Below are 24,697 nucleotides of genomic sequence, written 5' to 3' on the forward strand. Positions count from 1 at the left end.
ACACGACTCATATATACATGAGGTAGTTTGCCAACATAATGAATATGTTGCCCAGCTCTTGCCACGTGGAGGCCACCTCTTGTAAGAGCCAAATTTTGAAAAAAAAGGCCGAAATATTCCCGAAAATTTATGCAAGAAATAAAAAAAAACGGAAATAGTCCCATTTGTATAAACAAGAAATTAAATATTTGCAGCTGTTTGTAATGAAATAAAACTGCACAGCTTAAGATAAGCTTGTCTGTCAATGATTATGTTACCCTCAAGTTCAAATCAGATTATGATTATAGAAAGTAATGATATGTAAAAAAAAAATCCAGGACATACACCGGCATATGGGACGCAATGTGTATATAAATATATGGTACATACTAACTAATAAGTGGTACGGAATGCACAGGTAAACTATCAGTGAGTTTTAATTACAACACAACTGATCGAAGGTGTTAATACTGTTATCTTATCACCGGGGTGTTAATTAAATAGCATCCGATTGAAGGTGCGATAGTCTTAATACACGCAGCGCGCAATCTGATTACCCGCTGCGCACACGCGTCAATATGATAGAAATGGGGTTTAATTTCCCACTAAACAATGTTACAGTTTTGTCTGCCTCAGAAGCCGTTGCTTGGTCATTTGTCAGTTCATCATTCTGATTTGCATCACTCTCAGATAATGAGTTTTCAAAAGACCTTTCAACAGTTTCCGAGTGGTCATAATCGGAGTCGTCACCATCAATTACCACAAAAGTTGCATTAGCAGGAATTGAACATGTTTCTACCTTTGTAACTTTAATATCATCACTGAGTGGCGAAACATCATTTACTAAAATTTTGTTTGCAGGAATCAATGGCACAAAATGGTTAGGTTCTAGTCTGATTATCTCCGAGCGAGACATTTGAGACCACATTATTGTTATATCAGGTGACATGTCTTTACATCCCCTACCCACAACACGCCGTGTTAAGACTTCGGACGTATAGTCCGAGAATGGTTGAGGCGGATAGTACGACTTAATGCATTTTTTGATTACTGCGCTTACCACAAAGATTAGCTCGACGACTGACCAAGTGTATAGACCTATAACATCATGCAACAAATTTGAATATTCCGCCTGAAGTATTCTGTCATCGGCGAGGAACTGATCAGATTTGTAGTAACTTTCGTTTTCAATAAGTTCAAGAGCAGATAACAATCTCAACAAAATATGTTGCTCTTCACTACCATTCAAACATTTTGAAATAGATCTAAACAGACAGTTGCCGTCACCGATTGTTTTTATAGGTGTGTAATGCCCTATCATTGCAGGATGAAATTTGTGCAGAATATTGATCGCCATCTTGTCCGCGTCTGAAGACGGGAACGTAACATCAGTCTGCTGTAATCCCACATTATACGCATCTAATAGTTTCCTTTCGGACTTAGCAGCATTTATCAATGCATTTTTCTTTTTTGACTGTAATGCGGCCCGAAGCCTGTAAAAAGAGGGTGTCCCGAAGAGTTGACTAAATTTCTACAGCTAACATTTAATCAAGCGCGTAAACTTCTCAAAAAACGATATTTCCCTATTTCCGTTCACATTTTAAAAATGTATGTATTAATGGCTTACTAACGCTCGATTGGTCATTGTCGGCTCGGGTACTACCTACATGTACATTAGATCAAATTAAAGGTTAAAGTCCGATTGTTTTAAAAAAACTGCTATTTTATGAATATATCAAGCATGTACACTTAACAATAATGATGTTTTAAAATTTTGTGAAGTGCGCGGGCCATTGAACGTTGAGATAAGCAATGTTGCGAATTAAATTACACATAATTAAAAACTTATTTATTGTAGGATACCGATTACACGGAGCTTGATTACGCTGCGAACTAGAACTCTGCCGCAATGTATCTCCAATGAAAGATGTAACATTAATTCAAGCACGTATACTTACCAAAAAAAAAAGATATTTCTTTATTTCCGTTATCAGTTTAAAAATGATGGTATTAAGGTGTTACTAAACAGTAAAATACCCAACAGCGATCGGGATTAATGCACTTGGCCGCTAGACGAAAAATTTTATACAACTATTCTGGGCAAATTTCACTTTCAATAAATACATCAGTTATTTTTATCAACCAAATTCCTGTTGTGTGCTACTGTTTCTTATCAGAATTATATATTTTACAATACACCATCAGACCCGAATGAATACACCATTTATTCCAAGCAGGTAAATAACAATTACTATAATAAAACAGTGGAAGTCTACACGGTGTATTAGCAACCTGCTGTGGTGATCTTATCAGTTCAATACACAGGAACATGGCTACTGTACTGGAATTGGATTTACAGCCAAAATAACTGTTTTCATTTCAGTCTACACTGTGTATTAGCAACCTGCTGTGGTGATCTTATCATCTCAATACACAGGAACATGGCTACTGTATTGGAAATATCGGATTTACAGCCAAAATAACTTTCATTTATTGCTGAAGTGGTGTGCACTAACAATTGATCCACCTCACCGTTGCACTTTTTTTTATTACATTAATTAATTTACTGAGTCGGCGCTGCGCTAATAAAGTGTGATGGTGGAAATTAAGAAATAAGATATATTTTCGCATGAAAACTGAATACACATGATACATGGATAAAATATATATAAGACACATTTGAATCTTTCATTTCTCCAAAAATTAGCACGTAGTCACATATATATAAGATAGATTAAATACCAGAAAACAATATAAGTAAGACACATTTGCATCTTTCATATCTTAAAAAAACAACATGTGAATTTAAAGAAATACATTTATTACTGGCACTAGCTATTCTAAAAGTCGGCCGTCAACATAAGTTCAAAGAAGGAACCACAATTAAATACGATCCATTTTCGAATGGTACTGATTGTATAACAAGTAGTCACATATTAATTCTAGCTTGCATTAGTTAAAATAATTTTGTTAATTTTGTTAATTAAGGTCAAATTAATCTGTTCTTTAGAGATTAAAAGGGTTTAAAGACGGCGCTAATAAAGTGTGATTGTGCCCGTGCCTGAAATATACGTGACACGTTGACACGTTGTTTTTTCTGCACTCATTTGGGGAGCTATTGAATTTCAAGTGTACATGTTGATTTTTTTGTATCTTCAATTAAAATCGCTATTATTAATACAGAGCACATTAACTAAAAGTCATGCTGCAATTTCTATTCAAGAGTTTCACGTCAATTAGAAATACTTAAAACATATACATCAATTTACGTATAAGATGATAAACACCATGAAATGCTTTTCGGTTGGTACATTGCCGATATATTTATAACTTGCTACCTGTTTTTTATAAAAAAATATATATTATATTCGATTTTTAACATGAATGTCTCAGTCCTCTAAACCGAAAAGATCCGTAACATAAAATAGTGTCTTTGTGTCGTATGAACGAATCTGCACTAAAACTAAGATTAGATTCACATCGTACATCGAATAATTAATTAAGCACATGTAAATCAACAAAACTGTACATTAATTCACACGAGCCGCACTGTTCGGACATGAATTAAAGGCACCGATCATAACACAACTTCTCATCATTATCTGGAATATAATTAATTGAAGGTGCGAAAATCTATTTCCAAACTGCTTTGTGCTGATTAAAGAAGCGTACCGGCCGTTCGTTCACAAGTTGTTAATGATGACTTCAGACATTAAAATTAAGTTTCAATATGAACAGACTTTGACTAAATAAATATGTACATCTTTTCAATCCATTAAAATCGGCCCTTTTAGTTAACTTGCATGTATATATAGAGAACTTGAGTGCTTTTCGGTGATTCTCTGCTGTCGCGGGAGTGCTTTTCGGTCGGTATATTGCCGATATTTAACCAATTTTGGGCATTAATACCTCATAATAAACACAAGGTAGTATAAATATGCATGCAATATACCATTTATAACTAATTTAAACCGTTTACACATAATAGGAACGCAAATATTATATATATATAGCGAGAAATTGAGTGCTTTTCGGTCTTCACATGAAGTGCTTTTCGGTCGGTATATTGCCGATATTTATCCAATTTCGGGCATTAATACCTCGTTATAAACCCAAGGTAGTATAAATATGCATGAAATATAACCATTTATAACTAATTCAATCCGTTTACACCCAATAGAAACGCAACTATTCATATATATAGCGAGAAATTGAGTGCTTTTCGGTTTCCACATGAAGTGCTTTTCGGTCGGTATATTGCCGATATTTATCCAATTTTGGGGCTTAATACCTCATAATAAACCCAAGGTAGTATAAATATGCATGAAATATAACCATTTATAACTAATTCAATCCGTTTACACCCATTAGAAACGCAAATATTCACATATATAGCGAGAAATTGAGTGCTTTTCGGTCTTCACATGAAGTGCTTTTCGGTCGGTATATTGCCGATATTTATCCAATTTCGGGCATTAATACCTCGTTATAAACACAAGGTAGTATAAATATGCATGCAATATACCATTTATAACTAATTTAAACCGTTTACACATAATAGGAACGCAAATATTATATATATATAGCGAGAAATTGAGTGCTTTTCGGTCTTCACATGAAGTGCTTTTCGGTCGGTATATTGCCGATATTTATCCGATTTCGGGCATTGATACCTCGTTATAAACCCAAGGTAGTATAAATGTGCATGAAATATAACCATTTATAACTAATTCAATCCGTTTACACCCAATAGAAACGCAAATATTCATATATATAGCGAGAAATTGAGTGCTTTTCGGTCTTCACATGAAGTGCTTTTCGGTCGGTATATTGCCGATATTTATCCAATTTCGGGCATTAATACCTCGTTATAAACCCAAGGTAGTATAAATATGCATGAAATATAACCATTTATAACTAATTCAATCCGTTTACACCCAATAGAAACGCAAATATTCATATATATAGCGAGAAATTGAGTGCTTTTCGGTCTTCACATGAAGTGCTTTTCGGTCGGTATATTGCCGATATTTATTCAATTTCGGGCATTAATACCTCGTTATAAACCCAAGGTAGTATAAATGTGCATGAAATATAACCATTTATAACTAATTCAATCCGTTTACACCCAATAGAAACGCAAATATTCATATATATAGCGAGAAATTGAGTGCTTTTCGGTCTTCACATGAAGTGCTTTTCGGTCGGTATATTGCCGATATTTATCCAATTTCGGGCATTAATACCTCGTTATAAACCCAAGGTAGTATAAATATGCATGAAATATAACCATTTATAACTAATTCAATCCGTTTACACCCAATAGAAACGCAAATATTCATATATATAGCGAGAAATTGAGTGCTTTTCGGTCGGTAATTGCCGATATTTTCCATTTTGGGCACAATGTAGTATAAACATACAATCATATAACCATTTATTACTAATAAAACTCGTTAACATACACTAAAAACGATATATTGCATATATATAGAGAGAAATTGAGTGCTTTTCGGTGCTTTTCGGTTATTGTATGGACCGCTGAAGAACAGTTTTAACAGGTTTGTATTGTCATTTCTTCATCCCTTTTTTATTTAGTTTATTGAATTAATTATGACCATTATCATATTTATGTATTGTCACTAGGAAATGTAAATGGATAAGTTATTGTATTGCAATTTAAAGGAAAAACAACACAATTTGAAGCAAAAATAGATAAACTTGCACATGAAAAAGTGTAAATGTTGTGTACAGTGAATAATTATGGTTGTGTTTCATGGTTATTGTCATCTTAAATTTTATTTATAGCTATTTTTGGTTATAACTGAACGTATTTCTTTCCCTCATACTTAATTGGAACTTATATATTTTAATTTTGAAGGTTAAACTCTTGCCACAAGGCAAAATTGACATTGATGGGAAGATCCTTTGGAAAGAATGTGCAACATCGCCTGCCTGATGTATGGACTTTTATACCTGGTTTTTACCCTGCACGAGCTGGCAAACTTGAGGGGAACAAGAGTGGGAAAACCTCGCCCTGTCCTTGACCAAGAAAGCTCGATTTGTTGAGAGGTAAACTATACAGGTTATTGCATTTACAATGCCACCAGACCACACAACCAAATAAGACCACGCATCTTGGTACATTTTCAAACCGCATTTTCTACCAAACGCAATTTCTTTTAATAATTGATGAAAAGTGCTAAGTCACATGTGATCACGGGATTAAAATTTCAAAAATAAACAAACAAAAACAACAAGCAAATAACTGAAATTTATTATTATTAAAGCAACAAGATTACCATAACAGCAATATTTCATAGTTCAGTGGAACGAAAACATAACCAATCAACATGTTTGAAGAATGCCTTGCCCTTTTGAAAGTGATATGGTATTAATCCTTTGCAGATCAACTGGCATAAGAGATGCTCAAGAGGAGAAGGACACAAGCAGCATCAATGGTACATGTCGCTCCAGCGCCTGCTTTCCAGGTCTCTCTACCAGCTGCTTTCCAGGTCCCTCCACCCGCCAAGATCAGGTCTAGGCCCCTGCACTGGCTGCTGTCCAGGTCCCCTAGCAGTCAAGGTCTCTCCAGTGGCTGCTGTGCAGGTCCCAACACCCGTCAAGGTCCCTCCATACGCTTAAATCCAGGTTCCTCATTCCACTGCGGTTCAGGTACCTCCAACAGCTGAGATCCAGGTCTCTGCAGCAGCTGCGGTCTAAATACTCCACCCGCAGTGGTCCAATGCGGTCAACCTTTTGCTTTAAAATCTTCCATAAATGTCTTTTATTGTGTAATGTATTGTAAAAATAATCTGTTTGTATTAATTTGCGGTGTACTATTTTTGTCATATAAACATAATTTTCGTACACATTGTGTTTTTTTCCCTTTTAACCACATGGGGCTTATAATGAACTGTTGTAATTGCTTCACAAAAACCATTTTTTCTAGAACATATCAGTCCAAAATTATTTTTTTTCACACTGCAAAATCCCACCTAAGGCTCACAAAAAACCTACTTTCTTAAAAAACCCTCACTATAACACTGTTAAAACCCACAAAAATCAACTTACCCACACCCACAAATTGCTTTGTTTTCTTCACAGATAAAATACTGTTAATAACTAGGTTTAAAGCGAGTTAAAAGCATGTTTTCACTGTGAAAAAAAACTAAGAAAGGCGTGCTTTTAGCTCACTTTTCGCTCACTTAAAAACCGTGTTTAGCCTGCTTATAGCTCACATAAAAAACACACTTTTTACCCACTTAAAACCAACTCCACAGACAGAAGTTGGTCTAAGCATGTTTAAAAAACCTCAAAAAACCAACTTGCAGAAAATCATACTCACTTTAAACCCACTTAAGATGATTAAAAAACCCACTATGTTGGTTTAAAGCGAGTTAAACCAAGATTTAACTCAGAAAAAACCAAGTCGGTAAGCTAAAAAACCCAGTCGGTAAGCTTAAAGCGTGTCTGAAAAACCCGCTTTTAGCACAGTGCAAATACCGCAGAGTTAAACACAGCTGCCTGAAGAAAACTCACTTTAAACCCACTTAAGACGGTTAAAAAACCCACTATGTTGGCTTTAAGCGAGTTAAACCAAGATTCAACTCAGATAAAACCAAGTCGGTAAGCAAAAAGTGTGTTTAAAAGACTCGCTTTAAGCTCGGTGCCAATACCGCAGGGTTTAACCCAGTTTAAAACTGGGTTATAACCGGATTTTGCCCACTTTTTTGACAAGGGCAGGACACAAAAATGACATGGTGGACTTTTAAATAAGATTACTGTTATATAGATTGAGTAAAAGTCCACCTTTTTTTCTAAAGACAGTCACATATATAGATATATATGTTTATAACATTTAAACACAGTTCTTGTTTCTTGTTATAAAGTACAAAAAATTCCCCCTCCTAAGGGCTGCGGACCCCTTCCCCCGAAGTAGTGTGAGGGCGCATATATATATTTTATCTGTAAAATGCTTGCATCAAAATTATGAGATGGCTGACCAAGACCACACTCAAAGAAGAAAAAAAGCCCAACAATATTTTCACGGTTTTGATTGCAGAATATCTCCAGGATTTATTGCAGTGTAACCACATGATTTATTGCAAAACACCCTTTAATTTCATACTCTGTCTACAAAAATAGGTCGCGGGTGGTGGTAGAATGATAATTGATTAAAGCAAAGTTAAAAAATATAATATAAATTGCAGTGGAATTTTAAACTTGTTAAAATTCACTTAAGACTACAATTTTAACCAAATCGTTTTATCAAGACATTTGTATACGGCATTAAAGGCAAATTATTGCTTGTTACATAATCAAGGTATGAAAACCATTGAAATAAATGATACAAAAATTATATGCAGTAATATGCAAGTACTATACTGTCATAGATGGTCTAGGAGAAACATAGCACATTGATAATATTCTATGTTAAAATATTAACATCTCTGTCATTTACAAATAATTTGCAAAGTATCATGTGGAGCTCGTTTAAAATTGCATAATAAGAGTACCAATTGAATCTTCTAAAAACAAACCTCTTTAACCAATTATGAGTAATACTAAAAATACTTTTCCAAGTAAGTAGTCACAATGGAAGCATTGTTTAGTTGAGTGTGTCTTTCAGTTTCAGTTTAAAATTTGTCATTATGAATAGACTTGCCAGCCTAAAATCGTCCTTGTTACGGAGAACACTGATTGTAATTAAGTAGTGGTTGGAGTGTGCATTCTCGACTCTGTATTGAACCACTAAAGAACAATGTACCATAGATCCTCATCCAGACTGAATGTTTAAATATCAAAAGTGCTTTTTAAAAGAAGCAATAACAAAATTTCCAACTAAAGGTGTGTTTTAATAGATTGAACAATTTCAGGCATAAATGTTGTAAAAAAGAAAAGTTGGTCTCCAGACTGAAATCTGCAAACAAACCAAAAGCTTTGTCACAGACGTGACGTATACCCCCATGTGCCGCATTGACACAGACTATTTTGCATGCTGTCTTCACAAAACAAGAGAATCTAATTTATGGCAATTTGTAAAAATTATTATGCCATTATCATTAAAAGCCATTTTGATCTTTGAACTCTTGAATTCTTTCACATGACACGCCATCCAATGACTGTGAACAAAATTAATGTACAGAGTCATTTTAAAATCTCACAATGAATGACATAGTTCTGGCCAGGACAAGATAATTTTTTGCCATTTTTTACCTTTGAACTAAAAGTGTGACCTTGACCTTGGAGATATTGATGTAATTCTTTTGCATTACACACCGTGCAATGATGGTGAACAAATTTGTTGAATAATTTTTAAATCTCACAATCAATGACATAGTTATGGCCTGGACAAGCTCATTTATGGCCATGTTTGACCTTTGAGCTCAAAGTGTGACCTTGACCTTGGAGATATTGACGTAATTCTTTAGCACGACACACCGTCCGTTGATGGTGAGCAAATGTACCAATGATTTTAAAATCTCACAATGAATGACATATAGTTATTGCCTGGACAAGCTCGTTTAAGGCCATTTTTGATCTTTGAACTCAAAGTTTGACCTTGACCTTGGAGATATTGACGTAATTCTTTCGCGCGACACACTGTCCAATGATGGTGAACAAATTTGCCAAATAATTTTAAAATCTCACAATAAATTATAAAGGTATGGCCCGGAAAAGCATTTGACCTTTGAACTCAAAGTGTGACCTTGACCTTGGAGATATTGACGTACTTTTTTACACGACACACCGTCCTATGATGGTGAACAAATGAACGAAATAATTTTAAAATCTAACGATAAATATCGAAGTTTTGGTTCGGTTAAACTTTCTGTTTAAAACACACTAAGTGACCCCGCGACCAAGTTTTTGACCCGGCATGACATAAACATGACATGTTCAAACAAAACCTAGACGTCATCAAGATACAACTTGTGACCAAGTTTGGTGAAGATCGGATGAAGTTTCGGGACAGACCGACAGATCGACAAACCAACAGACCGACCGAAAGACCGACAAAGTGACTCCTATATAGCCCCCATTACCAATGGTAATGGGGGTATAATAAAAAATTCTTACACAAAAAAGAGAACAAATATTTATATGTATGTGTTGCTTTCAGTCCATATCATACAGAACTAGATATGTCCCAGACACTGGTCCCTCATGACACATGATTGGACACAGTCAAATTATAGTTTTAATTCAATCTAATAAAATTATAACCAAACACAAAAATATTCTTAATATACTTAATACTTGAGCAAAATACTACAAACAGTCATAATTTTATGTAGCGCACACATATATATATATATATATCTCTCAACACATGAAAAATGACAGACAAAATGCCATACTTTTGGCAACACTTCACACATCAAAATTCCTTTCTTAAATGTCATTTACACATAAGGCTTCTCATCAGTGCTTAATCAGTTCAGAAGGGAAGTTGTCCCCTCCCGAAGATTTCTCTACCTTCAGACTGGGCACTTGCTCTTCCACCTCAGTAAGCATGGACTATCGTCAACCGATTCCTGGTCTGAGATCGTTCTGACAGTCTGGTCAAAGCAGGTAAATAAAGTGGTTGCTGAGTTAGATTTGAACAAAATACAATGAAGGACGATTGATGATGTGTAACATAACAACTATTAAATCTGTGCTATTTGGTTAAAATATGCTTGGCGGTTTGGAACTAATTGACAAGTAACCTCTCACAAGTGACAACAGATGACACGCCGCTGGGCCAGCTACTACCAGAGCTCATCGCATTTAAATGTTCTCAGGTGAGTTAAAAATGAACCAGCACATTCGTTGAATTCATATACCCCGCAAAATAAATTGTGTTGTGGATGGATGCAAATCATTGGATATAAAGGTATACCCATAAATAATAATAAAGTGTAGGGTAATTGTTTTATTAATTCTCCTAATTGATATATCTACACCCATGAATTTTCATGTTGAAATATTGTATTGTATCTGAGATATAGCCTTGAAAAGTTACATCATACAAAAACAACAAAGGACAATAACTATGAGTTCCACACATCCATGAATTATCGTATCTGAGATATAACCCTGAAAAGTTCCATAGTACAAAAGCAACAAAGGACAATAACTATGAGTTTCACACATCCATGAATTATCGTATCTGAGTATAACCAGTTTCACACATCCATGAATTATCGTATCTGAGTATAACCAGTTTCACACATCCATGAATTATCGTATCTGAGTATAACCAGTTTCACACATCCATGAATTATCGTATCTGAGTATAACCAGTTTCACACATCCATGAATTATCGTATCTGAGTATAACCAGTTTCACACATCCATGAATTATCATATCTGAGTATAACCAGTTTCACACATCCATGAATTATCGTATCTGAGTATAACCAGTTTCAAACATCCATAAATTATCGTATCTGAGATATAACCCTGAAAAGTTCCAAACTACAAAAGCAACAAAGGACAATAACTATGAGTTCCACACATCCATGAATTATCGTATCTGAGATATAACCCTGAAAAGCTCCATAGTACAAAAGCAACAAAGGACAATAACTATGAGTTCCACACATCCACGAATTATCGTATCTGAGATATAACCCTGAAAAGTTCCATAGTACAAAAGCAACAAAGGACAATAACTATGAGTTCCACACATCCACGAATTATCGTATCTGAGATATAACCCTGAAAAGTTCCATAGTACAAAAGCAATAAAGGACAATAACTATGAGTTTCACACATCCATGAATTATCGTATCTGAGTATAACCAGTTTCACACATCCATGAATTATCGTATCTGAGATATAACCCTGAAAAGTTCCATACTACAAAAGCAACAAAGGACAATAACTATGAGTTCCACACATCCATGAATTATCGTATCTGAGATATAACCCTGAAAAGCTCCATAGTACAAAAGCAACAAAGGACAATAACTATGAGTTCCACACATCCATGAATTATCGTATCTGAGATATAACCCTGAAAAGTTCCATAGTACAAAAGCAACAAAGGACAATAACTATGAGTTCCACACATCCACGAATTATCGTATCTGAGATATAACCCTGAAAAGTTCCATAGTACAAAAGCAACAAAGGACAATAACTCTTATTTACGAGAGTGAAGGTCATAGCACTTTTCCTAATTAATATTGATACACCTGTGAAGTTTCATGTTGAAGTCTTGCATGGTATCTGCGATATAGCGCTTACATGTTCCTTGATACGAAAACAAACGAAGGGCAACAACTCTTATTAAAGAACGTTCGAGTAATGATTATTGTGCATGGCACTTTTCCTCATTGATATCTATAAAACAATGAAGTTTCTTGTTGATATCTTATATACAGGGATCATATTTTTTTCGGTTTTGTCGGTCCTAGACCGATTGAGGTCATGAAAGACGGATTGAAAATCCCAAACAGTTGGTCTGATTCTATTTGCTAAAATTCCCATGTCATGAAATAAATTACACAGTGCACATGCTAACACATCCTAATTACATTCTTATCTCGATTAGGTGTGATAAACCAGTTGCTGCAGTCTCTTAACTGGTCAGGACCAGTTTATTGCACGTCAGCCGACTAGTATCAGAGTATGACCCCAAGCAGCGAAGATTCGCGGGTTGTGTATTAGTCATGAGTGAATAACCCCGTGTCAATATCAATAGATGATTTCACTGGCTTATACCTAGCATACTAATCGGTCCGTAATGTGTACTCGTCCGCAATAAAATCGTTGACAGTTACTTCGAAGCAAAGACCTAGAATCTAGGTCTTTGTTCGGAGATGAAAACCTCAATGTTATTCTCGTGGAAATTGTGCATTTCATACATGATCCAGTAAACTTTCATATAAACAAAGAAGAAAATCAGATATTCTGCAATAATTGTGGGCGAACCTTATACACTGAAAGCACGAGCTGTAACTAAACAAAACATGCCGATACATTTTACACCAGCGTAATAATCCTGCAACAAATGAATGAAAGTCGCGGATCTGATCAACAGAACAGCAGAAATATATTTTTAAGGGCGGAACTTCACATAAAATACATGTAGTACACAAGAAAAAGAATATACATTGTATAAATCTTTAGTAAAAATCGTGTTAGAATACAAATAATTCATGTACTTTATTGTTTGTTGTTGAATAACCCACGACCGGAAGTTTTGATGCATGGTTTCAAATCACTCGTGCTTCGCACTCGTGATTTAATCCATACGCATATTAACAATCGGCCGTGGGTTATTCGACATCAAACTAACGTACACAAATTATTTCTTAACTATCTGGTTTTGTTATTGTCAGCAGCCAACCAACGCACAGATATTTGTTTGGTTCAGTGCATGTTTGTTAGCTATTATCGAGTCGACAACGATTTAAAACATCGATATAGACTTACAAAGATTAATAATATTGACAACGATGAAAAAAAGTCAGATAAAACAGCACACGAAACAACAATGAAATTAGCAAATGATAAAACCAATTGAGAAAACTTGTATGTTCCGTTTAAAAAAAATACCTAAAGGAATTTAACTTGTACATTTATCATACCACCTTCATGAATGGCAAAATCAATGGCATATATTTTAACGTAATTTGTCATGATTTTGGATATAAATTTTCTGACACCTTTTCCCCCATTTAAATCCAGACCGATTGATGTTGCGGGAAAATATAATCCCTGCTTATATAGTTTCTGAGATAGAGCCCTGACAAGTTTTGGGACAGACGGATTGATGAACTTAAGGACTGGCAGACGACGGACGGACGGAAAACGCCATTTCAATATCCCTCTGCCTTGGCAGGGGATAGCAAGGACCATGATTCTGCAAAAAAGTGTTTCAGTTAAAAATCTTAACAATCATCTACATGTTTAAGTTATTCAACTGTTTAAGCTAGAGATAGATCCACCAAGTAGTTATTAAACATGAGTACATGGAATATCTTCGTGACAGACATCAGGCTTTTTATTCATTCAAAATTGGGTCTGGTATCGGCCCCATTACCGATGGAAACAAGGGCTGTTTGTAAAACATGCATGCCCCCCATATGGGCTGTCAGTTGTAGTTGCAGCAGTTGTGTGAATACGTTTTTTGGCACTTTGACCTTGACCTTTGACCTAGTGACCTGAAAATCAATAGAGGTCATCTGTAAGTCATGATTAATGTACCTATGAAGTTTCATGATCCTAGGCATAAGCTTTTTTTGAGTTAATATCATCCAGAAACCATTTTACTGTGTCAAGTCACCGTGACCTTTGACCTAGTGACCTGAATGTCAATAGGGGTCATCTGCCAGTCATAATCAATGTACCAATTAAGTTTCATGATCCTAGGCGTAAGCATTCTTGAGTTATCATCCGGAAACCATTTTTCTAAGTTGGGTCACCGTGACCTTGACCTTTGACCTAGTGACCTGAACATCAATAGGGGTCATCTGCCAGTCATGATCAATGTTCCTATAAAGTTTCATGATCATAGGTGTAAGCATTCTTGAGTTATCATCCGGAAACCGTTTTACTGTTTCGAGTCACTGTGACCTTGACCTTTGATCTAGTGACCTGAAAATCAATAGGGGTCATCTGCAAGTCATGATCATTGTACCTATGAAGTTTCATGATCCTAGGCATAAGCGTTCTTGAGTTATCATCCAGAAACCATTTTACTATTTCAGGTCACCTTGACCTTGACCTTTGATCTAGTGACCGGAAAATCAAAAGGGGTCATCAGCGATTCATGATCATTGTACCTATGAAGTTTCATGATCGTAGGCATAAGCGTTCTTGAGTTATCATCCAGAAACCATTTTACTATTTCAGGTCACCGTGACCTTGGCCTTTGACCTAGTGACCTGAAAATCAATAGGGGTCATCTGCAAGTCATGATCAATGTTCCTTTGAAGTTTCATGATCCTAGGCAGTGCTCCAGATAACATGCATAAAGGCATAAAAACGAATTAAATTTCTTAAATAATGATTTAGATTTAAAATCTTTGCATTAAGTTACGCATTGAAAAAATGAAACATTAATTCAAAATTTTTGAACGTGCGTAAATCTTCCAGTAGCAAATTATATACGGTAAACATTTCATCCCGGTTCTGACTCGTCTGGGCGCTCAATTAAAACTACAACTTTAAGTCAACGTCACTCAAGCGTTTGCTGTGAGGAAGAGCCACACCTAAGAACGGTCGAAAGGCCAAGCCACACCTAAGAACGGTCGAAAGGCCAAACGGTCTCGATTCTGTTCTCCTAGTATTGCAGGCAAGTCATTACTGTTTATTGTACCTTTTTAATTACCCTTATCATAATTTTTATACACCAGTCATATACTGTATACCTATTCAAAATGTTATTAAAATTAAATGTAAAATATAGTTTTTGATATGACTTTAACGGCGACCAAAAGGCCATTATGTCCTAAGCCGAAGTGTCAGTGACCGTTTTACATAAAAAATCAAAATGGCCGACCGAAGCGTGGAAGGCAAAAAAGCCATTTCAGTGTCAAAAGTCCACGCTGCATGCATTCTGTCAATTAGATTCAAATACCCAAAGCATGGTTTCGTCAATAATTGATGAATTTATAAGCTCTTGCGTAAATGACTCAATTTCTTGATGTGTCAAAAACAATGAATAAACAATTATTTTGTAATATATTGTTTAGAATTAATTTTATAAATAGACGTAAAATAAGAATTAAGTTTTAAAATAGGGAGTAAATAAGAATTAAACCAAAATTTTATCTGGAGCTCTGATCCTAGGCATAAGCTTTCTTGAGTTATCATCCGGAAACTATTTTACTATTTCGGCTCACCATGACCTTGACCTTTGTCCAAATGACCTGAAAATCAATAGGCGTCATCTGCCAGTCATGATCAATGTTCCTATGAAGTTTCATGATCATAGGCGTAAACATTCTTGAGTTATCATCCGGAAAACATTTTACTATTTCAAGTCACTGTGACCTTGACCCTTAACCTAGTGACCTGAAAATCAATAGGGGTCATCTGCCAGTCATGATTGATGTTCCAATGAAGTTTCATGATCATAGGCGTAAGCATTCTTGAGTTATCATCTGGAAACCATTTTACTGTTTCGAGTCACTGTGACCTTGACCTTTGACCAAGTGACCTGAAAATCAATAGGCGTCATCTGCAAGTCATGATCAATGTTCCTATGAAGTTTCATGATCCTAGGCGTAAGCATTCTTGAGTTATCATCCGGAAACCAATTTAGTATTTCGAGTCACTTTGACCTTGACCTTTGACCTAGTGACCTGAAAATCAATAGGGGTCATCTGCCAGTCATGATCAATGTACCTATGAAGTTTCATGATCCTAGACCTAAGCATTCTTGAGTTATCATCCGGAAACTATTTTACTATTTCGAGTCACTGTGACCTTGACCCTTGACCTAGTGACCTGAAAATCAATAGGGGTCATCTGGGAGTCATGATCAATGTACCTATGAAGTTTCATGATCCTAGGCCTAAGCGTTCTTGAGTTATCATCCTGAAACCATCTGGCGGAAGGACCGACCAACCAACAGACATGTGCAAAACAATATACCCCATTTTCTTCGAAGTGGGGCATAAATATATCATTGATGGTTACTCTCAAACAGACAGAGTACAATAAATGGACAGCAAATGGAAATAAAACATACATGTAAGGCAATGCCAGGAACATGGGAAATGACAATTATAATTAAAAGAAATTGGTCTAAGTGAAAAATTTAAGTACACAACTAGATCTCCGCGAGTTTGATGTGTCGCCTGATAAAAGCATACCTGTGTTACTTGTGTACTAGTATATCGGGGATGGGACATTAACTCTTAATGTTGTTCAATCAAACTTTAACCCTGGTTTGTCCGTTTCAGTTACATATTTAATAAGCACAACATTTTTTAATGAAAGACCAAAATAATTTTCTATGAATATTGTTAATCTAATAACAAACAGATAGATCAAACACAATATTCCCTTCTTTGTGCTATAATTTGTGCATTCTTTTCAATTTTAAACTGCTATCCACACAGGTTTGTGGTGGTTGTAGTATGTTTCTAGTTAACCAACATCTTTTTTACTGTCAAAGTTTACAAATATCAAATCGTTTATTATTAGTAATATTATCAAAAATGTTTAAAGTAAAGCTCAAGACATAGCAGATATGAACCTGTTTTGGGTCGCAGTCGCAGATTTTAAAATCTAAACGCGGACCCTAAGTTCAAGGTCGAAGTCACAGAGGCAAAACTTGTATGAGCTTGGAAAGGTCTTGCCAAGATACACATGTGTACCAAATATGAAAACAATATCTGAAAGGACACAGAAGTTATGAGCCTTTTTAAAAAAAGTGTGACGCCGCCGACACCGCCAAAAAAGTAGCACCTATATGACGTTATGAGCTCTTTTTTTAAATCGCGGTTGCAGATTTCGAAACCTGAACGCGGACCACAAGTTACAAAATTACATGCGCATTGAAAGGTGTTGTCCAGATTCACGTGCGTACCAAATTTGAGAGTAATATTTGAAGGGACACAGTAGCCTTTTTTGAATCGCAGTCGCAGATTTCAAACCTAAACACTGACCTAATTTCAAGGTCAAGGTCACAGGGGTACAAAATTTTATGCGCATGCAAAGGTGTTGTTCAGATACACATGCATACCAAATATGAAAGCAATATCTGAAGGGACACAGAAGTTATGTGCCTTTTTCGAAAAGTGTGACGCCGCTGCCGACACCGCCTAAAAGTAGCACCTATATGTCCCCTGTCCATAGTCAGGCGACATAATGAGGAAACTGTCAAGGTGAAAATAAAGATTGATAAATTGGGTGTTACAAGACCTTCTAAATGAGATTAAGTCTTGAAGTTGGTCAACTTAATGGTCAAGATGTTAGATGGAGTGCATAAATTTTAGTTTAGTTAACCCTTTCCCACTCAAAGCAAAGTGAAAATGGCTATGTGCAAACAGCATAAAACCAGAACAGCGTGAGAGTAACTCGCAGGCTGTTCAGGCTTTATGCTGTTTGCTGATAATCAGTATCTAAGGGTTGGAATAGAAGCGTTTATAACTTGAATGTAGTAAGATAGGTCTGTATTTAAATTTAACTTTTTAAGAGACTACAGATGCGTCAAAATATGTATCTAAGTGGTAAAGGGTTAAACAAGAGATTGAACTCTACATTAGTCTGAGCCAAATGTAGGTCAGCGTCAAAAGCAACAAGAGGTAAAGTTAGAGTGGGTGTGTTGATAGTGTTCAAGAACAACATCCATGCAAGTATGAAAGCTTTGTAGGAAACATTATTGATATTATATGGAATGTGTCATTTTGTGTTAACCTTGAAGAGATAGAAGGACGGGTCAATCTATATGTATTCACCCTCATCAGTCAATCCCGGGGCATACACAATATTTTTGGATTGTGTCTACTCTTAAATATATTTATATTAGTACCACACACAATTGGATGTCACAATCGAGATCAATAGAAATAACCACTTGTGAGAGGCGCCAAGAAGATCTGGTAAACCTAAGGGCATACTTAAATGTTGACTGTGGAGGACCGATAGCTAAGTATTGCTATTATGTACACTATATCCTAGTTTATATATACAATAACAACCAAATTAAACGCGATAAGAGTTAACAACTTACCAGATATATCAGATAGTCACTAACAATTGTCCTATGTATATATCGCTCCAGATTCATACAAACATTGCTAAGTTTGACAGGAAAAAAATAGTTGGTCTGCCACAATCATGCTGACAAGCAAACCTTAGAAAGGCACCATGCAATACATGTTATAATAGCATCTGAAACATAACACTGTCTTAAAATTGCAATTCACTTAAGGATGTTTCTTATTGATTATTTATATTTGTTTGACACGGAAGTTTTGCCATACTGCTCCAGATGTATTTTTTGTTGTTCATATAATTAACCAAATAGAAATGTAATCAAATAGATTGTGGGTAAATGGCATGTATTAACTTACAAAAATAAGGTATATGCCCTGTATTTTGTTACCATCTAGCACTTAAGCAATATAGCAGAGGAAGATGTAAGCAGCTAACTATAAATAACGCAAGTAGATTGATCATTTTATATATGAAATATAAACAATAGTTATTATATACAATATATATTTAATATACGCATGCGCAATTTGCATTCCTGGTTTTACCACGTGACGATGATGATTAATCTACTTGCGTTATTTATTGTTAACTGGTAGTTACCTGAGAGACAAACTCAGTAAAATTTTATTACTGAATATACTGAAAATATGTATAGGTGTTTATTTCTATCCAATACGCCATAGTAGGCACATGAGGACAACATAAATTCACAATAAAATTAACAACAACGTAGGCAAAGCAAAATGCAAAAATAAATAAATAATAAAGATAATAATACACACGCACTCCCATACGCATACACCCACACTCACACACGCGCACACGAATACACCCACTCCCATACACACATGCCCACACTCACAAGTGAACTAAACATACATAAAACGTGCATGGACAACACAATAATCATGAAAACAAGCGGAGAAGCCCATTATGAGTGATAAATAATTATAATAAAAAAATACATTACAAAATAATATTATTCCCATAATTTCTGAAATGAGCTTAAAAGAGGCGATCAAGAAATAATTGCCGATCACAAGTAAACAAAACATACATAATTAGTACATAAACGGATGAGCCTTTAATAGAGGCGATCAAGATTTAATTGCCGATCACTCAGAATGAGTATATTTACGCATCATAATTTTCTGTGTACATTGGATACATGAAAACGTAAGAAAGAACAGTATTATGAACACCAGCAAAACATAGATAAGTTACTTTTCATATGAATATTTTAATTACCGGTAAACAGGATAAGCAACTTAAACAAATCGTAATGAAATATGTCAAGCTATAAATGCATGGAAGCTTTAATTTATGTTAAGTTATACAATTCGTAATGAAATATGTCAAGCTATACATGTATAGGAGCTTTAGTTTAATGTTAAGTTAAACAATTCGTAATGAAATATGTCAGGCTATACATGTATAGGAGATTTAATTTAATGAATGACATTACTTATATAAAGGATTATTGTGTTAATTCTTAACTTTAAAACCAAGAAATGTAAAAGAAGCTAGTTTTCTTAATGTTAGTGCATTTTGTGAATTTATAAGTGCAATACATTTTTGCATGTTAGGTCGTGACCAATACTTTTTATCGATATATTTCTTTCTTAAGTCATTTAATAAAGAACATTCTAAAATAAAATGATATTCGTCATCAATTTTTTGACAATGTGTACATTTTCTTTCATTATAAGGAGTAGCAATGGGTTTATGCCAGCGGCCAGATTCAATTATTAAACGATGAGATGATACTCTGAGTTTAGAAAGAGCAATGCGATGGTTTTCATTTGAGATGCTTGTAAGGTACATTTTTAAATCATTGTTTATGTTAAGATGCCTGTAGAACAAGGCTCGACTAGATTCCGTTAATCGTGAATTCATATCTTGATAAAAACAATCCTTAATTCTTTGTTTGAATAATGACAAGAAAACTTCTTTTTGTCCTACCCCTTGGTGTATCCATACTTCTAAAAACCCTAAACTTGACAACATTTGATGCAACGAACTAACCCAATTTTTTTTAGACGGTGTTAATTCAAAGTCATGTTTCATTATGTTATATATAAGTTTAATATACTTATTTTCTTTGCTTTCTATTATTTTAAACCAGTATTTAACTATTTTAAAATATCTACTTACAATAAGCGAATGTTGCCCTAACTCACAGTAAACGAAATCATTTTGAGTTGCCCTTTTAACACCTAAGATATTTTTACAAAATTGAGTATGAAGACGTTCAATATTTTGTGCTTTATGAAAGCCCCATACTTCGCAACCGTAGTTAAAAATTGGTTTAACGAGTTTATCAAACAATTCTAATTGATGGCTTACTGTTATATTTGTAATGGTATATAAGTATTTTTTCATTTTAAAAATGGCCTTTCTTGCTTGCCCTGCTAAGGTTATTTGCGTCTGGTTAAAAGATCCACCACTCGTGAAAACGACTCCAAGATAAGATATATTACTAACAATTTCAATATTTTCATTATTATATGTAAATTGTATGTTCCTTGCAAGTGGTCCCGCTTTTCGGAACACAATTACCTTCGTTTTGTTAACATTAACTTTTAATTGCCATTTTTGACAGTAGCTGCTAAGAATTTCAAATCCACATTGTAAGGCTTGAGGTGTAACCGCAAATAGTACAATGTCATCAGCATATAAGAGAATAAATATTTGAAACATCAAAAGGTCGACCCCTTCGTACCCATTTAAGATGAATGTTTCTTCTAAATCGTTTAAAAATAGAGAAAACAGTAATGGAGATAGGCACTCACCTTGTCTTACACCCAAAAGGCAGTTAAAGTCTTTTCCAACTGTGTTATGAATTTTAATTTTGGATTTAATTGAATGATACATACTTTGTATAACATTTAGCATTTTACCTCTTACACCAAGACGAATAAGCTTACACCACAGGTTTGGTCTGACCACATAATCAAATGCTTTGCTAAAATCGACAAAACCACAGTATAATTGTTTATTATTATTAATCATATGTGTTATAAGGCCATGCAAAACAAAAATATTATCTGTGGTACTCATACCCTTTCTAAAACCTGCTTGCGCTTCAACATAGACAAAATACTTTTCGGCCCATGAATCTATTCGATTGCTAATAATTCTAGTGAACAGTTTACCCATTGAGCTTAATAAAGTAATGCCGCGATAATTATTGCAATTATTAATACTCCCTTTTTTATGAAGCGGAACTATAAAACCCTCTGACCATGTTTCCGGGAAAAATCCTAATGATAATACTTTATTAAATATAGAAAGTAGGCAATGCGAAAACGCTGTATGTCCGTAAATAAAAAATTCATTAATCATTTTATCAGGCCCGGGGCTACGCCCTCCTTTTAATTGTTTTATTGCTTTATTTATTTCCTCCTGACTTATTTCACATTCAAGCTCATCAAACATTACTTGAAATTCTTGTTTTACAAACCTCTCATTAAAATATAACACGTCTTCATTTGGATTAAAGAAGTGATCATTTGGGTTATTTATGCTTTCAAAATATTGTTCAAAACAAGATATAGGTATGTTTGGTGTCGGCAGGACAGCACTTTGTTTAAGCATTTTCCAATATTCTTTCGCATTTTTTACGCGTTTAGTATCTAGCAGTTTTGATTGTTTATTGTCATATTCAAGTCTACACTTACGTAAGGTTTTCTTGTAGTCACCTCTAGCCTTTACTAACTCAATTCTATTCTGATTGGAATTACATTGTCGAAATTTATTTAATGTATAATTGAAATGCAGCTTTTTATTTCTACAATTATCATCGTACCATGTATTGTTGTTGTTTATGAAAACTTAACAAAAATTTTCAAGTAATGGAATATACTAGTCGTTATATTTAAATGAATATAAACTAATAGTTGTAAAAAAATACGGTATTTTAAAACTTTTTTTTCCTCAATCTGGTTGACTGTCCATTTAATCCAACCTCATGGCATATTCACATTATTCAGGGATTGGTTAACGAAATGGAAGTGACATATACGAGTTGACTCAGTAAAGCAAGTCAAAGGGAGACCACTCAAAATTAAAATATTGTACCAAACTCTGTTTGTCCAAGAATTATAAGTTAAATTGAGATTTTCACTGACTTTATGGAATTTTAGAAGTTCTTAATGTCTATATAAAACTGAAATACATACGGCATACGCTTTTAGACATGAACTAAAGACATGAACATGTTATTAACTTGCTTTAATGTTGGTGTTAAATTTATGGAATTAATGAAATATTCATTCACAATAATTTAACCCAGTTCATACAAGTAATAATTAACAGGCTTCTTAATGACTTGAAAATTGCTAAGACCAACATGCAACTAACAACACTGCAATGATTATTTGTCTAAAATTACAATGTTCAACACAAATTTACAACACACAGTATCACATATGGATTGTTTCTCAAATTGGTGAGAACTCAGAACGCATGTCCAGTTTTTTTAAACTTCTTTCCTGAGTTACCAAAACACGACAGGCAACACACATTTAAAAACAGACAGTGACTGATCACAATAGCACACATCTAAGAACTTAACCTCAGTTGAGCATGCAATCTGTGATTCGGCTGCATGCCACTGAGGCTGCGGCTGTTATTGATATCTATGTAATTTTACCTGACAAGATTTGGCTTGTAATTCTTGACTGGACAGCTATCCCAAGCACGGGCACTTCCACCCAAACTGGAGTGAGGTCAATACAGGAACTTAAGTTCTATTTCCACTGCACACTAAACAACTATTCCAACCACAGTCATTTCCATCTAGACAAATTGGATGTCAGTACTTGTTTAGCAGCTGGCTAGAGTTCCATTTATGTTGCTCACTAGACAACTATTAAAGGCACAGTCAGTTCCACCTCAACAGGAGGGCGGTTAGTACATGTTAAGTGTCTGACTTGAGTTCCATTGTTATTGCTCACTAGACACCTATTCCAACCACAGTCACTTCCACCTTGACAAATTCGATGTCAGCACATTTCTAGCGTCCGGCTAGGGTTCCATTTCTGCTGCCCACTAGACAACTATTTCAACCCCAGTCACTTCCACCTAGACAACAATGAGGCTAGTACAGTTTCAGTGTCTGGCTCAAGTAACATTCTTGCTATTCACAGAACATGATTCCCTGGCTGAAGTAACATTCTTGCTATTCACAGAACATGATTCCCTGGCTCAAGTAACATTCTTGCTATTCACAGAACATGATTCCCTGGCTCAAGTAACATTCTTGCTATTCACAGAACATGATTCCCTGGCTCAAGTAACATTCTTGCTATTCACAGAACATGATTCCCTGGCTCAAGTAACATTCTTGCTATTCACAGAACATGATTCCCTGACTCAAGTAACATTCTTGCTATTCACAGAACATGATTCCCTGGCTCAAGTAACATTCTTGCTATTCACAGAACATGATTCCTTGGCTCAAGTAACATTCTTGCTATTCACAGAACATGATTCCTGGGCTGACCAGTGTGTCTTCTGTACATCAACTGTGAACAAACAAACATGAATGAGCTAAATGATCTAACTTGTGTAAATAAAATTATTTGCAAAGAAATCTGTTTTGTTCTAGGAGTACTTAGTAGACCACCTGTTCAGGCATAAAATGTTCTCCTATAAGGTAAGCAGGTTTGGGCAAAAAGTCATACATGAATCTCTTTTGATGCTTTATTAATAACTCAAAATCATGAACCACTGTATCACAAAATGTTTAAGGCGAAGCATTTAATTCATGCTTTATAACAAAGTAGAATTGACCCATGATCAGGTGGTATATGTGGAGGACACAAAGCGCTATAAGCGACATGCTGCCTATCGCCAGAACGTCTTTGGGATACATGGACACCTTCAACGTGATGACCGCAGAACTGTACCTGCCTGTTGTGTGAAGGCGATCAGTATTAGATATCCAAGTCTTACTGGCAACTATTTGTTCCAGGACGAGGAGTAAAATGGTGAACATAGCATCATAAGTGTATAATCCTCAAGAATTATATGTTTGTTGAAT

General features: G+C 35.1%; 2 protein-coding genes and 1 long non-coding RNA gene across 7 annotated transcripts in view; 1 reads left to right on the forward strand and 2 right to left on the reverse strand.

Annotated features, from left to right (window-relative positions):
* LOC127858850 (uncharacterized) overlaps positions 1–24,697 on the reverse strand; it is a 344,634-nt gene that overhangs the window by 264,282 nt on the left and 55,655 nt on the right. The gene's annotated exons all lie outside the window — the stretch shown is intronic.
* Positions 1–24,697, forward strand: part of LOC127858873 (ankyrin repeat and BTB/POZ domain-containing protein 1-like) — a 344,964-nt gene that overhangs the window by 245,700 nt on the left and 74,567 nt on the right. The window lies entirely within an intron of this gene.
* The window catches only part of LOC127858932 (uncharacterized), a 71,109-nt gene that overhangs the window by 40,547 nt on the left and 5,865 nt on the right, over positions 1–24,697 (reverse strand). For both annotated transcript variants that reach the window (XR_008039200.1, XR_008039199.1), the window contains exon 3: positions 23,306–24,179. This is a non-coding gene — a long non-coding RNA (uncharacterized LOC127858932). The remainder of the gene's footprint in view (positions 1–23,305; positions 24,180–24,697) is intronic.

This window comes from Dreissena polymorpha, chromosome 1 (genome assembly GCF_020536995.1).
Source record: "Dreissena polymorpha isolate Duluth1 chromosome 1, UMN_Dpol_1.0, whole genome shotgun sequence".
Lineage (NCBI taxonomy): Eukaryota > Metazoa > Mollusca > Bivalvia > Myida > Dreissenidae > Dreissena > Dreissena polymorpha.